Source organism: Dendropsophus ebraccatus, chromosome 5 (assembly GCF_027789765.1).
Source record: "Dendropsophus ebraccatus isolate aDenEbr1 chromosome 5, aDenEbr1.pat, whole genome shotgun sequence".
In the NCBI taxonomy this organism is placed as follows: Eukaryota; Metazoa; Chordata; class Amphibia; order Anura; family Hylidae; genus Dendropsophus; species Dendropsophus ebraccatus.
Genome location: NC_091458.1, coordinates 66,607,149 through 66,623,847, shown reverse-complemented (window position 1 = coordinate 66,623,847; position 16,699 = coordinate 66,607,149). Strand labels below are relative to the sequence as shown.

The 16,699-nt window shown below is 46.8% G+C and overlaps 1 protein-coding gene across 3 annotated transcripts in view; it reads left to right on the top strand.

Annotated features, from left to right (window-relative positions):
- Positions 1 to 387: 387 nt before the first annotated feature.
- LOC138792723 (transmembrane protein 198) overlaps positions 388 to 16,699 on the top strand; it is a 32,693-nt gene continuing 16,381 nt past the window's right edge. Inside the window, exons 1-2 of one of the 3 annotated variants that reach the window (XM_069970474.1) lie at positions 388 to 688; positions 7,962 to 8,026. The gene's annotated coding sequence lies outside the window, so the exon portion shown is untranslated. Of the gene's footprint in view, positions 722 to 7,961; positions 8,027 to 16,699 lie in introns of all 3 variants that reach the window. The other 2 variants (XM_069970472.1, XM_069970473.1) reach the window with 2 other exon arrangements.

Genomic DNA, 16,699 nt, shown 5'->3' with positions numbered 1-16,699 from the left:
CAGGTTGGGGAACAGTGCCCTATGGATTGCTCGGCCACAAGTACACGCACATGAGCGTTTCCCACGATCTCCCTATGTAAACCCAATGTAAACAGCCGCAGTCACATCCTCTGCTCCGGACTAGTCACCTCATTCTCCCACCACGTTACATTCAACTACAGATTATTCCATTTGCATATGGGGGGGGCGGTTATATATTTTTTTCTCCGCAAACGCTAGGTAAAGACCATATGCGAACCCAGACAGGTTACTGTCATCTCCCCTTATTAGCCAACAGCCGGGTTATTCACTAAACATAGGTAAAACGACTAATGATCCCTAGTGCGCCCCCCCCCTCCACTAAAATGGTGCAGTCGTGATCGGTGACGTCACCTTTCAGCTGTTCTGAGGAGAAAGGCTTGTAGCGAGTTTGAATGTGGTCACAGATAGTGGGACATGGATGGTGCGAGGGCGGCAGATGTGGCAGCGGGGTCGGGCGCTACACCGAGCTCTGACTGACTGGCCACAGCGGCAACCTGCAGCCATCTACAAGCCCCGGCGTCTGTGAGGATGAAGAGGCTGCAATAGTGAAAAGTTACAACAAACCGCCAGCAGCAGCAGCATCTCCCCACCCCCTGCCCTCTCGGGGATCGGAGGAAGTGACAACTTTGTGCCTGGAGACCATCTTCCACTATCCTGCCGTCATCTGGTAAAATATACGAAGTCTCTGTACATACACGCTGTACGTTATATATACGCTCTGGGTTATTGCTCAGCTGGCAGTGAAGGGGTTACAGGTCTGAAAGCTGACGCCAACTAAGAGTGCAGCCGTTGCTCATAGCAACCAATCAGAGACCAGCTTTTATATTGGGTCGTTTTTTTGAAAAAAAAAAAAAAAACAAAAAAAACCATGAAAACTGCAACCTGATTGGCTGTTGTGAATAACTGTGCCACATTTACTTTGTAGCAATTCAGATACTTCCTTCATGTTGTGTCACTGGGTTGGTGAGGCTCCTGCATCATATACTGGTTGTGTGGCATAGACATCAGTGTACGAGCCATACGTACTACCTGGATAATATGGATTTACAGGGTTGTTTAATGTGTCCTAAATGGGGAATGGATGATGGTTGTTATTGTTTCTATCATAATAGATGTAAAGTTTCTCAATGGGATGATCTATGACAGTGCTCCCCTACTTGTGTCTCTTCAGCTGTTATAAACTGCATTGCTGGGAGTTGTGGTTTGCAACATCTGGGGGGAGGCACTGATTTATGGCATATTGGTCGTCGTTTAATAAACCTGTTACGTTAAGGGTGCGTTCACACCTACAGGATTCGCAACTGATCCGCAGCAGATTTGATGGTGCAGATTTGATGCTGTGTTCAGTTATTTAAATGAATTCTGCTGCTGATCCGCAGCAGAAAATCAGCTGCGGATACGGTAAGTGTGAATGTACCCTAAAAATGTGCAATCTGCAGGAACCATGCTGTATATAGCAGGAGGAGCTGAGCAGATTGATTTGTAGTTTTGTGGGGAAAGTGCCTGGATAGCTTGTCATGTATTCATATTAATCCTGCTTCTTTGGGGATAAGTAGTCAAGTGGGCGGTTCTCCTCAGTGATTGACAGTTATCAGTGTATATGGAGAGAGCTGTCAATCACTGAATAGCTTCAGCTACTTAACTATTCAGCTCAAAATGACCAGAGGTTTATGTTGAATTGTCCTGGAACTTTTCCAACAAAACTGCCTGCAAATTTGATTTTATTTTAAGTCCAAGTTCACGTTCTGTGAAAACATTGGTGTCAAACAACTGCCGCTGTCTTTCAGAGATTCACCCTATGTGTGAGATAGGCTTAAAGTGACTGTACCACCAGGCCCAGGCTTAAGCACTGGAGGCGGGCCGACCCACCCTTAGTGGGAGGAAACCCTAGCCCCTCTGATAGGTTTCCATTAATTGGAATAGAGTCAAGTCACGGAGGGGCTGGGGTTTCTTCTCACTGGGGGTGGGTCAGCCCGCCTCCATTGCTTCTGCCTGGGCCTGGTGGTACAGTCACTTTAAAGGGGTTACTAGCGCTACAAAAACATAGCCACTTTTCCCCTACTGTTGTCTCCAGTTTGGGTGGGGTTTTGAAACTCAGTTCCATTGAAGTAAATTGAACTTAATTGCAAACCACACCTGAACTGGAGACAACAGTAGGGGGAAAAGTGGCCATGTTTGTGTAGCACTGGATAACCCCTTTAAGTGATCTTAAAAACGATTGCAATAACGATTTTTCTAACTATTTATTCATCTAAACTCTAATCGTTATAAAAACAAAATTGTTGCCTCAAAATCGTTAAACGATCGATTGGGTGAATTATCGCTCAGTGTAAACGCAGAATTACATGTTCACCCAGTCGGTATCGGCCATATGAAGATATTTGAGTCTAATTGGAATATGGGCAAATTTGGGTGTGCCTGCACTCCAATTTACCATTGGCCACAATGTAAAGTACGGCAAGGTGCCATACTCTACATTGTGAGCACAGCCTATTTTCTATGGCCGCTGTTCACTGAACTGTGGCCGTAGAAAAAAGAAACCTGTTAATTATTCTCTGCGGCCACAGTGAACAATGGCAGTAGTGTATACACTATGGCTGTTGTTTAAGCAGTGATAATAAACAACGGCTGTTGTACAACCAATACAGTGTGTGATCTTGGCCTAAAGAGGTTATATAAAGAGCAGAAAATATCCTACCTATTCTGCTCTCCGGTGCTCCACTTTCTCCCTCTAGCCATTTCGAAAGAGAGAGGATGTTGCAATGTTCAATTGCTGCCCGATGTTGCTGATTTTGTGGCAACTATTGGACATTGCATGCGGGCTTGGTTTTCCTTGTACACAATGCTTGCAACATGCGCTTACTCTTTCTTTTGTCTCAGAAGCACGAGAGGGAGGAAGTGGAGCTCTGGAGAGCAGAACAGGTAGGACCTTTTTCTGCTCTCCTGATAACACCTTTAGGCTATGTTCCCACATCATCTTTTTTTAGGCAAAAAACGGTCGTTGTTTGATAATGACAACTATAAATAATAATCATGATCCTTATTGATGGCCGTCATTGTAAAATAACGTCCGTTAGTTCGAAAATAACAGACTTCATTTAGCGTAGCATAAAAAACATAGCCGTAAAGGGGTCAGCCTGAGCTGAACGGGCTGTCACTCCCGAGACAAGTTTGTCTCAGAAGTAAAGGCTCTGCATTCAGTGGAGGGAGCATGGAGAGGTAAGGATAACATGTTTATTCTTTCATATGCACTAGCAGCAATGTGTTAAAAAAAGGCCCACAGCCGGACTACCCCTTTAATGTGATAGGCTCCTATTAGGTTATGTTCTCCACTGCAGATTTCAGCTATTTATATTGACTAAAGTGTATGTTTAATTGGAAACAGTAAAGAATACTTAATTCACTGTTTTGTTTTTAAATACTAGTGAGTATGCAAGTCAAAATTTGTAGTGTAGCAAATTGCATATCTGCAAACAGAGCTGTTAAAGTGGTACTCTAGCAGAAAGAAAATTATATTTGGACATTCGCATATTAAAGCGAGTGTACCACCAGGTACATCACTTTGGCTATTATACCTTAATGAATCGGCGCCGACACAGTCCGACACATGTCTCCACCATCTGCCTGCGGTTTGCATATCTGGAAATGTTAGAGGATGCTAATCTGAATGTACTTTGCATTGGCTGAAGCAGAGCAGCTGCCTTCTATGTCCTGACATTTGCCAGTGAAAGTAGAAGGGGCTGTTAGGACTAATGTCTGGCATGGAGGTAAGAGGCAGTAGACTCCTCCCAGATCCCCTTGCTATTCCAACCTGAGCCACTGCTGATCCTCATATCCTTGTCCCCATCTCATGACCATTGGAGCCAGTGATTGCATGAATGGACATATCCTTTGTGTAGAGATGGGGACCAGGAATTGGACATTAAGCATCCAGGCACCGTCAAAAATTCCTTTATCCAATCTGACTCCTTTTTTAAGATTTTATCCTGCTTGACAGCCCCTTTTAAACAGTCTGTGCCTGTTTTACCATTATGGAGAGACTCATTGGAGTAGGTAGATCCTCCAGAGCAGTGATCCCTAGCCTGTGCTACTTTAGCTACTGCAGAACTACTACTTTCAGCATTCTCTCATTACATGCCTGGAGTTGTAATTTTTACAGCTAGAGAGCCACAGGTTAGAGACCACTTCTATGTAGATTATAGAGCAAAACTATCTTAGTTACAATAATGCGAAAAATGTAGCTATGAATGCAACATCAGTGTAATATATAAACTGTTAATACAGTCCATGTCTACTCATTGGGGGCGGCAATGTTAATCTTATATTTTCACACATGGGCTGGGCTGACCTATCGTCCATAACAGTAAATCCTCTGACAGGTGAAGTGGATAACTTTGATTATCTTGTGGAATATATTAGACACTAATGCTGGGTTTACACGGAACGATTATTGTGCGAATTTGCACGATAATGATCGAATTCGAACGATAATCGTACGTGTAAACGCAGCGAGCGATTGCATGACGAGCGAGAAATCGTTCATTTTGATCTTTTAACTTGTTCTTAAATAGTCGTTCGGAAAAAAATTCGCCGATAGTTCCGTGTAAACAGTCGGTCACTGATTTTACCTATGTGCGAGATAGGCTTAAGCGATCGCAAAACGATCGGAAAATGAATTTTCTGTACGATATATCATTCCATCTAAATGCTGATCGTTATAAAAGAAAAATCGTTACTTAGAAATCGTTAATCGTACAATTGGGCGAATTATTGCTCTGTGTAAACTCAGCATAAGGGTCCATTTAGACAGAAAGATTATCTGACAGATTGTCTGCCAAAGATTTAAAGCCAAAGCCAGGAGTGGATTTGAAAAGAGGAGAAATCTAAGGCTTTCCATTATGACCTGATCTCTGTTTATAGTCTGTTCCTGGCTTTGGCTTCAAATCTTTGGCAGATAATCTTTCTGTGTAAATGGACACTTAGGCTGCATTCCCACGTGCTTTAGAATGCATGCATCCAAAATAACACCCCCAAACAGTCAGCATCTCTCTACTTTAACGTATTTGTGTGATCTGCTGCTACAGGCCGCTATCAGAGGTTGTGTGGAGTCTCTGCCTCAATGGGCAACAGTTGTTTTGGCGGCACCAGAAGACATATACAATTGTTAGACAGATGCTTTAAATGAATATTTACAACCATTTGTTATAATTTTTTTGTACAGTGTGTATCTACATCCCGCAAACAATTGGAAGGATATACGCCCTTGCGTTGTCTGTGGCCATGACCGTTTAGTATAATCTGCAGCATTTTTGGCATTATTCCAAAATTTTCTCCAAAAACAACTGCAGCCCTATATTGTTGTATATTGGCCTCTTGGTTCGTGCGGTTTGTATAAAATCATTGCTAACAAGACATTGGGACACAGTGACCAGCAAATATTAAAAAGGAGCACAGAGGTTTAGGGACACACACACATTTCATCACAGCCGCTTTATAGTTGTATGACAGTCGCTGTCCATGGATTTTACAATCACAAAGTAGTAAGATTCTTCCTATATAAAAGTAGCATTGGTGTGTGGCTTGTAAGCAGATTCACTGCTTTTATAAAATCACTATTATGTTTGTCTGTAGCCTCAGCCTGTGTGGTCTTAAGACATGCCAAAAGTTAGTTAGTTTTTTTCTTTTTGGTGGTACACTTTAAGAAGCCATTGTCAAGAATTTTTACGTATTACATTTATTTTAGTATTTGCTTTAATAATAATATGCTTTTATTTTACAGTCCAGAGGGTCAAATGGGCCCCCAGGCTCTTGAACTGCTAAGGGGGTTACCCTGCTTAGGATGCGACTTCCAGCTGGCTGTCAATCAAGCAGGGATAGGAATGGGAATGGGAGGGGGAGCGAGGAGGCAACCCAGCTTGCTGCACTTCTGGAGCTTGGGAAAACCTCTTTGCATCAGAGAATAAAAGCATTATTGTACATTCTGGAATCACAGATGGATATATAAAAGTTACAATGTGTCTCCTTCCCCTAACAACTATTTAACAGTGTCAGCAGTATGTAACCTGGATTGCTACTGACAGATTCCTTTTTATTTCCCCGGTGGTGGTTTGACATGTCAGAAGTTTTTTTTTTTAAAAGTCAAGATACAAGATTATCATTCCTCTCCGTTGAGATCTCGAAGTACACAATGTCAGAGTAAATGCATTTAAGGATTCTTTGCGGTGTTTTTGCATTTGTTAGAATTATGTAACCACACTATTTTTGTGGCTAGTGAATGGGGTTAAGGCCTTTGGCATCCTAACCGTAACAGGGGATCCTGTCTCACCTGGCACACAAATGTGTTTCCCATGTCAGGCTGGTAATTTTTTGGCCATAGAATAACACACTTGTGCCAGACTTGGTTTTGGCTTTCTCTGATCCCCATGTTAGCGTGGGAATGGCAGCAGCTGGTGAGGAGGCTTGGCTTTTCAGAGTGAAGACTCTCATTACTCTCTCCTATGTTAGTCCGTTCTGCCCTGTCTGTACTCCACATTACTGATGAATTGCGACGCCGCTTCTGCATTGCTTTCATACTTGTAACTTATGTCTCCTAATCTACTGACATTTCTACACTTGAGCTGTGTCTGTCAGTGCAAGCAGCTAGGATGTGATTATATATCCCATTGCTTGTCCACATTGTCATGTTAGCTATGTCATTCATCCTCCCTCACCACCCTTTCCTGTTACTATTCAGTCATAGTTTGCTGCACCCACTGTCTTCTTTCTAGAATATCGGTTACCCTACTTTGACCTCACACACAGTATTTTACTTCTGAGTCTGTTTAAGCCTACACTGTAATGCATTGATAGGTTAGGGCTCGGCCACACTAGCGTTTTTCCTTTTTTTCTAACTGATCCATCCATATTAATTTAACGGATGTGCATAAACTGATGAGCAGACTGATGCAAACTGTTTGCAAAATGTTCATCTTTTTTTAGGGTGCCTTCACACCTACCGGATCCACAGCAGATCTCACTTCTGTGGATTCAAAGCGAGAACCGCTGCGGATCCGGTATCAATTCACCCCTATGATAGCACATATTCGCAGCGGGATTGGCATCCCGCTGTGAATATGTGCTTTAACTCCCTGGTGCCTGCAGCCCCGCCGTTGCATCCCCCATCCCCGGCAGCGGCACAGCTGATCTGAGCGGGACCGGAGCCAGCAGCCTCACTGCAGCCACGCTGCCGAGCAGGTACTGTATGCTCTCGGCGGCAGGATGCGGGCTGGGGGTGGGCTGATGGGGGGGGGGGGGGGTTGGGATGTGCCAGGGATGGGGGATACGATGGCGGGGCTGCGGATCTTGAATGGATTGCATGCAAACGAAGCACACTAATATATCATAGGAATCTATAGGGATTTTAACAGATTCGCCAGGTAGATGGAATGGTGTCGGATGGTCAAACGCTGAGGTGAACGTAGCCTTAGATAGATATTTGAACTATAGCTTCCAAGAATTCTAGTCATAAATTAGTTTGCTACAGAAAGTGACCTAAAATAATGTGCCTTTAGCCCCCAGTATGGCATTTGTTGATATTAAAAAAATAAAATAAAATTTTATATATATATATATTATAAACAGCATGTGTTGTTCTTATGAGATATGTTCTCCGTTTGTGAGAAAAGTCATAACATACTCTACTTTTCCACAACAAGTAGATGAGGTTTTTCAAAACTCCATCCAGATATTTTATGCTTTTAGGGGACACTTGGGCTTCCAGAACGTCTGCATGCACCTTGCATGCTTATCCGCAAGCAGTGTCCAGGATGGGAGGAAGAGTGAGGGGGCCATTATAGCCACCAGCAGTTTAGGGACTATTTGCACAAAAACATAAAAGCATTTTACTATGTTCCAGAAGTCCAGATGGATATGAGGTAACATGTTTTTTCTTGACCTAACAGTTGAGTGGATGGGTTGCTGAGGCAATAGCACGGTACTCTACAAGTTCCGAACCTTGTAAGAACAGGTAAGAGAGCTATTCTTTAGGTACACTTCAAATATCAGGCCCATAAGTTGGCTAGATGGATTTTTATGGCAGCTAGAATACACATGATGCTCCGAAGCAGTCATACATCTCTTTACTGAGAGGCATGCGCTTACAAAAATCTCTGCCCCCATGCCAGATTTACTAAGTGGTATACAGGTGTGCCATTCATGATAAATTCCCCCCTTAGGGTGCGTTTACAGAAAAATGTATCTGACAGATTTTTGAAGCCCAAGCCAGTAACAGACTATAGACAGGGAACAGGTCATAAAGGAGAAACTGAGATCTCGCCTCTTTTCAGATCCATTCCTGGCTTTGGCTTCAAAAATCTGTCAGATAAATCTGTGTAAACGCACCATTAGTCTCTGACATCCCAATACAGGTGTAAAACTACAATTATAATCATGCCACAACAGCTAAATCTATGGCTGTCCATGTATGATGGGAGTTGTAGGGCCATGAGTTTGACGCCCCTGGTATGTACAGTTTGTTTATAAGACTAAAAAAAACGTATGCTACTGCACTTTGGTGCACTGTTATTCCACTGTGTACATCAGAATAATAGTTTTTCAACATATACCAGAAATGTATCGGCAAAACGTAAAATTAGATTTTTAAACACCAGTTATGAGGCCTGTAACCAAGCAGGTGCAGGCTCCAGTTTATCTATCTATGTATTTATGATATATCTATTATGAATCTTTTCAGACATGGCTTGCTTCATTTGATTGTAACCCCCAGTTTGTGTAAGTACAGTTAAAATTATATCGTATGCCTTCCAGTGGTCCTGCACAGCAATGTGGAAGCACTACAAAAAAAATTTCATTAAAGGGGTTATCCAGCGCTACATAGCTTCCATAGCCCATCCCGTTCGGCAGGTGATGCAGTTATTGTCCTAAAAAACAACTTTTAAACTTGCAGCCCTGTGCCCAACTGGCGTGGCCTAGATTGTGTATGCATTAGGCCGGCACACCCTCTCTGTCCCTCCTCCCGACCCTCTTCATCATTAGGAATGCTGCAGGCAGATTGCCTCCTATTCCCCACCTGTGTCAGCCCGGCACATGGGCTGGATCGTTAAGACACCTGTGCAATATTTAGACAGGAGAAAATGTTTCAGTGGCATTCCTAATGATGAAGAGAGTGGGGAGGAGGGGTGGAGGGGTTGTACAAAGTTAGAGCACAGATACTCCCGTTTGGCATGGGGCTGCAAGTTTAAAAGTTGTTTTTTAGGACAATAACTGCATCACCTGCCGAACAGATCTTTGATTAAAAGCAGCTATCTGAAGGTACAAGTGGTTTGGGGGGTCAGATTGTGGGTACAGTCTCGCTTTAATTGCAATACGCACCTGAACTGGAAATACGAGTCGTGTTGTCTCTGAAAGAAAGTGGCCATGTTTTTGTAGCACTGGATAACCCCTTTAAAGAAGAATTCTGTCGACTTCTGAAATGCGGCAGGGGGGAATTGATTACAGGTAGGAACTTGCCTCTCCCCGAGCACGAGGTGAGCAGCGAAACCCGCCTCTAACCAGGCACCAGGATTTCTAGCATTGACACGCCACAACTCGGCTGATGGACTGGCCACTCAGCCAGGCACTGATTGGCTGAGCGGCCAGTCCATCAGCCGGAACAAGTCTTTTTCCCAGAGTTGTGCCAGTCCGGACGCTCACGGTGGACAAGGGGAGAGGTAAGTTCCTACTTGTAATAAATTCCCCCCCTGCCAGCTGCTGCATTTTAGAAATTGTTGGACGTATCCTTTAACTTTATTGCCAATGTTTCCCGACCTTTTTATGCATTGTAAGAAGGTGTGATCTACCTGAAGAGCTAAAAAGTGACAACTGCTCAGAGCACAACACGATATGAACAGCTAAGTGCCTATAAGATAGAATAGAATAGTGATAGAATGTGCATATGTGGCAGTATTTGCCGTTTTATTTACTATCCTGTTTGCTTTGCAGTTAATTTTGGCAAAATATAATTCATTATTCCCCTCCCCCAGTCATCTTAGTTGCCTTGCAAAGTATAAATGCATAAATAAAATATAGAAATAAAATAACGGTTCAATACAACAACTAGACAGGAACAGCATGTCTATGAAAGAAGATGAGACGGTTAAATGTACAAACAATAGCAGATTGTGAGCCGCGTACGCAGGGGAGAACAGATGCTGCCATTGGCTAAGCACACTTTATAAGATGCGGCTTCCATAGCCCGTCCTGTGCAGCTCAGAAACTATTTAACCTCCTGGTCAGCGATGGTGACTGGTTCTTGCTGGGATGATGGGGTTAACTGTCATCCCTGCTTGGAGTTCTCCATGTGAATAGCTAATGGATCTGCTGGCGGTCTCAGCACAATTCTGACATTCAGCCAGGGCTAGCAGGTCAGAGCTGAACACTTGTAGGCGGACTGAGGCATAGAGTTGGGGTTCTGGGTGGACAGCAGAGAGGGGGAGTAAAGGCGGCTGAGGGGCGCACAATAGCCCTCTCTCTGTTCTTCTGGAATGTAAGGGGTGAGTATGACGCTGTTATGAATAAACATCACAGTCTTTTCTCATGCTCTGACACATCAGTCTTGGCCATGTTCTGAGACCTCCATTATTCTTTCTTTATACCCTGCAGTGGAGTAAGAATCTCCTCACAACTTTCCAACTTTATTAGGGTTGTGCTGCCTCCCAGGCTGGTTACCACAGATTTGTATTGTACTGTTGTAGTGGTATATAAGTTCTCCTGTATCACACTGGCTTCACAGGTTACCAAGAGGGAGGTCTATACCTGGGCAAGTGCACAAGTATAAACCCTCATTGATGGAGATTGTTGCCAAAAATTTACGTTTAATAGAGCTTTTCCATTCAGAAATATGCAGTGTTATGAGCTGGAGAGATGCATCCTATTAAGCGGCTTTGCCATCATAATAGTACAATTGAGGACTCATGTCAGGGTCTGAAAGGGTTAAGAGGCACAGCCTAGATAATATGGCGCAGAACTGTAAAATATCACTGGCTCAGATTTATCAAAGTGTGTAAAATAGATACTAGTGTAAACTGCCCAATGAGACCAATCACAGCCCAGTTTTTGTTCTACCGGAGCTGAAATCTGAGATGTGATTGGTTGCCAGAGGCAGTTCACCCCAGTTTATTTTACACACTTTCATAAATCTGGGCACTGTTCTTACTTTTGTCCAAAACTTTTTTTTTTTTTTTTTTTACAGGTAGAATGATACTAAGATTTCTAGTGTTTGTGAATGCGCATACACATATATATATATATAAATATAATATTATTTGTAAAGCCCTTGCACCGCTTTTTCTGGCACTTAAATCCAAAAAAGGGCCACATTGCCTTTTTGTTTTAGAAAACTAGAAAATTCATCAACAGGGTGAGCACCTTGTTGATGAGTCTGTGTATGGATGAGAATTCAATGTATTATACATGAAGAGAGAATCAGCATTCATATATGAACCCCATTCACAAATATATCAGTTCTCTAGGTTTCAAATGAAAGGGGTTTTCTGATGATGAGCTATCAACAAGATGGTTCATCAGTCACTTGGCACCCCCCCCCCCCCCCCTAATCAGCTGTCCGGTGCCCACACGTGTAGTGAACCAGGCCGGAAGCAGTTGTCTGTCTTCAGTGTAGTGGCCAGACCTGGCTATGTTTGCTTTGCTTGGCGTTCACTTAAACAGGAGCTGAGCTGAGGTTTCAGATTGCTACTACTACACAGTGAACTAGGCCAACTGCTTCCGGCTCTGTTCACCATTTCTGGCGTTGAACAGCTGATTGTCTGCACCCCACCCATCAGTATATTTTGCCTGTAATATCCCTTTAAAGACTGAAGACCTCTGTGTAATACAACGTATGTCATAAAGCTGGTTGTCCAGAAAAACTTAAAGAAATCATATCAAATATTACAACAGAAAATACACCAAAACCAGCATGTGTGGATGGCATTATACTATGGTGAACCATGATTCAAGGGCCACTCTCTCTTTTTTACAAAAAAATCTGGTAGCCTATGTGGTTCCTAATGTATTTGTAAGTTACTTAATTTACTAAAACTGACTTTTTTCACTAGCGCGAACTTTCAAACAGTATCCGAGCTATTGACATCATAACTAATCATGATGCTGGGAGCTCCGATGTTCGCTCCGCAGGACGGGTTTTTGCAGATGTGCACATTAGCCCTAAATAGGATTCTCTCCCCCAACTGTAGCTGGTCTTCCACAGCAGTTCAGTACTTGGCTTTTGTAATGTAGTTTCTTTATGTAGTTCATAACAGACCCAGGACACTGAGCTTGATGTGTGCTGGCTCTTTAAATGTCAGCCAATCGGCAACACAGCTGCAGGTGCTGACTGGCTAAGAAGAGGCTACTGCAGTTTCTGCTCAGTCAACCAATGGCTGCAGCGGGGCCTTGCCTCATTGAAGATTGGGAGGACACCAGGAGAGTAAGTTTTACCGCTAGTTGTGAGCGAAGATGTCGGTAGAGCGGGGTTACTAATGAGGTTTTACAGATTGGCTGGATACAGAAGAGTCAAAGATTATGTGACTTTGGTCTCGGAAGGGGAGGAGAGAGGAACCGAGACAGAGTGGACCAGGAAGTGAGGGTTTTCTGCAGCTTCTGGGTGTAAGTCAGGATGTGCTGCAGACTAACGGCCCAAGTCAAGTAATAATAACCTATTTCAAACAAGCTTAGGTTATGGGTAGGGATTGAACAGAGTTAACTCTTTAAGTGAAGTACAACTTTAATCATTCACAATAATTTATTTATCTAGTGTCAACATATTCCACTGCACTTTACAATTATTGCAGTATATTCCTTGAATAATCAGACATTACAGAGATACACATATAATTGTCAAGTCAGAGATGAGGAGCAAGGGCCCTGCTTGCAAGAGCTTACAATCTATAAACAGTTGCGTGCCTTTCATGGGCCTTAACCATACCATCTCTTGTCATACTAACCATTTGGCCCAAGTATATATTCAATCTTTTATTCAGAAATTGTTAAAAGGCCTACGCGTTTAGGGCTGGCTTGCCCTTAGTCATGGCTCTATTTCCTGGGTGTAGAAGCGACTCGCAAATATGGAGACCACCACCCAAGAGTATAACTAGTAGGGGACTATCAGTCCATTCCCCATAGTGTAGTCGTTTCTACACCCAAGGAAATAGAGCCATGACTAAGGGCAAGCCAGCCCGAAACGCGTCGCCCTTTTAACAATTTATGAAAAATTTTAAAGTGAGCTGGAGAGTATTGTGGTGTTTGATCCCCAGACCCAAAGGTATCCAAATGAGGAAGAATCTCACATGCTCCTAGAGTGGCATACAGCCCAGTAAGAACACCGCACCCTATTTGAAGGGACCTTCGGTTGAGTGCCGACTACCTTCCGTTTTCATAGACAAAGTATATATTGCCTTCCTGTAGTCCAGCCATGTCCAAGTAATGTTCTTATGTGAATCCCCTTAATATTGTGAGTCATTTATGCCTGCATGTAGTCCAATACAATGTTGCAGACACTGGAATCTTGGCCCTGGAGGATCTGAACCAGTAGGAGATGTACAGATCTGCGGCTTAGTGAAGTGCTCATCTCTTTTTACATCAGCATTTTCAACTATTGTTTGCACATACAGTGCCAGATGTTTTGAAGGAGAACAAGATACTTTCCATGTGGAGAGAGCCTAGATAGGCTTGTCACTTTTTCCACCATGCAGTTTTTTCCCTTTAAAGGGACAGTGTCACATTTTTGAAAATTTTTTAATGAAAAGTAATAAGAAAAAATAGATGTGTTGTATTTTTTTTTTTTTTTTTACATTGGGCTTGAGTGTCTTTTATTTAAACTAATGTATGCACAGGGGGCTGCCATTTTAATAGTGTCTGTGTGTGACGTCATTTCACGACACACACACAGACACTATACGGCACCTCCATAACATTGGAGTGAACCGACGGAGTCCGTCTGGTTCACTCAAACTGGAGGCTCCGTCACTGTGTACTGCGCATGTGCATAGACATGCGCAGTACACAGCTTACCTGGGGCGGGGTGGCCATTTTTTTGACGTCCAGGAGAGGAACTAGAACGGGGGGAGAGAGACCGCACAGTGAGTGGGCAGGAGAACTCTGTGCAGCTCTCTCCCCCCGCCCCCCCGCGTCCGCCCGCCCCCGCACGCCCGCCCGCCCGCACGCCCGCCCGCACTGAACTTGCCAGCAGCCAGCCAGTACGGTCCCCCCAGTACAGTTACGGGGCCGGAATGAGCTTCAGGCACGGACAGGCTGTAATACACCGTCCCGGAAGCTCACAGCTGCAGCCTCTCGGTTACCGGACTTCTCTCCTGCTCGGCGGCCATGTGACATTGCGGCGCTGCAGAGCAGGAGAGAAGTCCGGTAACCGAGAGGCTGCAGCTGTGAGCTTCCGGGACGGTGTATTACAGCCTGTCCGTGCCTGAAGCTCATTCCGGCCCCGTAACTGTACTGCGGGGGACCAGCCTGCCCTTACCGCGTCTTCTCCCCGTGCCCGCCATCACCCCAGCGCCTCTCTCCCCCCCCCATCACCCCAGCGCCTCTCTCCCCCCCCCCATCACCCCAGCGCCTCTCTCCCCCCCCATCACCCCAGCGCCTCTCTCCCCCCCCATCACCCCAGAGCCTCTCTCCCCCCCATCACCCCAGCGCCTCTCTCCCCCCCATCACCCCAGCGCCTCTCTCCCCCCCCCTCACCCCCGCGCCTCTCTCCCCCCCCATCACCCCAGCGCCTCTCTCCCCCCCCCATCACCCCAGCGCCTCTCTCCCCCCCATCACCCCAGCGCCTCTCTCCCCCCCCTCACCCCAGCGCCTCTCTCCCCCCCCATCACCCCAGCGCCTCTCTCCCCCCCATCACCCCAGCGCCTCTCTCCCCCCCCATCACCCCAGCGCCTCTCTCCCCCCCCATCACCCCCGCGCCTCTCTCCCCCCCCATCACCCCAGCGCCTCTCTCCCCCCCATCACCCCAGCGCCTCTCTCCCCCCCCATCACCCCAGCGCCTCTCTCCCCCCATCACCCCAGAGCCTCTCTCCCCCCCCATCACCCCAGCGCCTCTCTCCCCCCCATCACCCCAGCGCCTCTCTCCCCCCCCCTCACCCCAGCGCCTCTCTCCCCCCCATCACCCCAGCGCCTCTCTCCCCCCCACCACCCCAGCGCCTCTCTCCCCCCCATCACCCCAGCGCCTCTCTCCCCCCCATCACCCCAGCGCCTCTCTCCCCCCCATCACCCCAGCGCCTCTCTCCCCCCCATCACCCCAGCGCCTCTCTCCCCCCCATCACCCCAGCGCCTCTCTCCCCCCCATCACCCCAGCGCCTCTCTCCCCCCCATCACCCCAGCGCCTCTCTCCCCCCCATCACCCCAGCGCCTCTCTCCCCCCCATCACCCCAGCGCCTCTCTCCCCCCCATCACCCCAGCGCCTCTCTCCCCCCCATCACCCCAGCGCCTCTCTCCCCCCCATCACCCCCGCGCCTCTCTCCCCCCCATCACCCCAGCGCCTCTCTCCCCCCCATCACCCCAGCGCCTCTCTCCCCCCCATCACCCCCGCGCCTCTCTCCCCCCCATCACCCCAGCGCCTCTCTCCCCCCCATCACCCCAGCGCCTCTCTCCCCCCCCATCACCCCAGCGCCTCTCTCCCCCCCCATCACCCCAGCGCCTCTCTCCCCCCCCATCACCCCAGCGCCTCTCCCCCCCCCCATCACCCCAGCGCCTCTCTCCCCCCCCATCACCCCAGCGCCTCTCTCCCCCCCCATCACCCCAGCGCCTCTCTCCCCCCCCATCACCCCAGCGCCTCTCTCCCCCCCCCATCACCCCAGCGCCTCTCTCCCCCCCCATCACCCCAGCGCCTCTCTCCCCCCCATCACCCCAGAGCCTCTCCGCCCCCCGTCACCCCAGCGCCTCTCCGCCCCCCGTCACCCCAGCGCCTCTCCGCCCCTGTCACCCCAGCGCCTCTTTGCCCCTGTCACCCCAGCGCCTCTACGCCCCTGTCAATTCAGCGCCTCTCCGCCCCTGTCACTCCAGCGCCTCTCTCCCCCCTGCCACATCAGCTTCTCCCCGTCACCCCAGCCTCTCTCTCCCCCCTGTCACCCCAGCGGCTCCTCCTACCGCCGGCTTCTCCCGCAGCCCTACCTGTGTAATGTCTGACACTGCGGACATCAGAGAGCAATAGCCTGTACGTAAGTGTGTGTTTGTCTATATATATTAGTACAGGATATTGCTCGCTCGTATCACTGGTGTCTGCAGTGTCACACATCACACAGGTAGAGGAGGTGTATGTGTATATATATTTACCACCTCTACCTTTGTAATGTGTGACACTGCGGACACCAGAGAACAATAGCCTGTTCTCTTCTGTATCTATATATACCTCCTCTACCTGTGTAATGTGTGGCACTGCTGATACCAGAGAACAATAGCCTGTACTCTCCAGTATGTATGTGTGTGTGATACCTTGGATTAAGAGCGTTTTGGTTTAAGAGCTCAGTTTTTCAAAATTGTGACTTGGTGTAAGAGCATTGCTTTGGTGTAAGAGCTCCCTGTACTGGGTGGGAGGGGGAGGGGCATGGTCTGCATAGCGGGGTCTACAGCCCTGTACTCTGACCCAGAGAGTCTCCCTCACCTTCCAAATCATAACAGATCCTCTTCAGGCTGG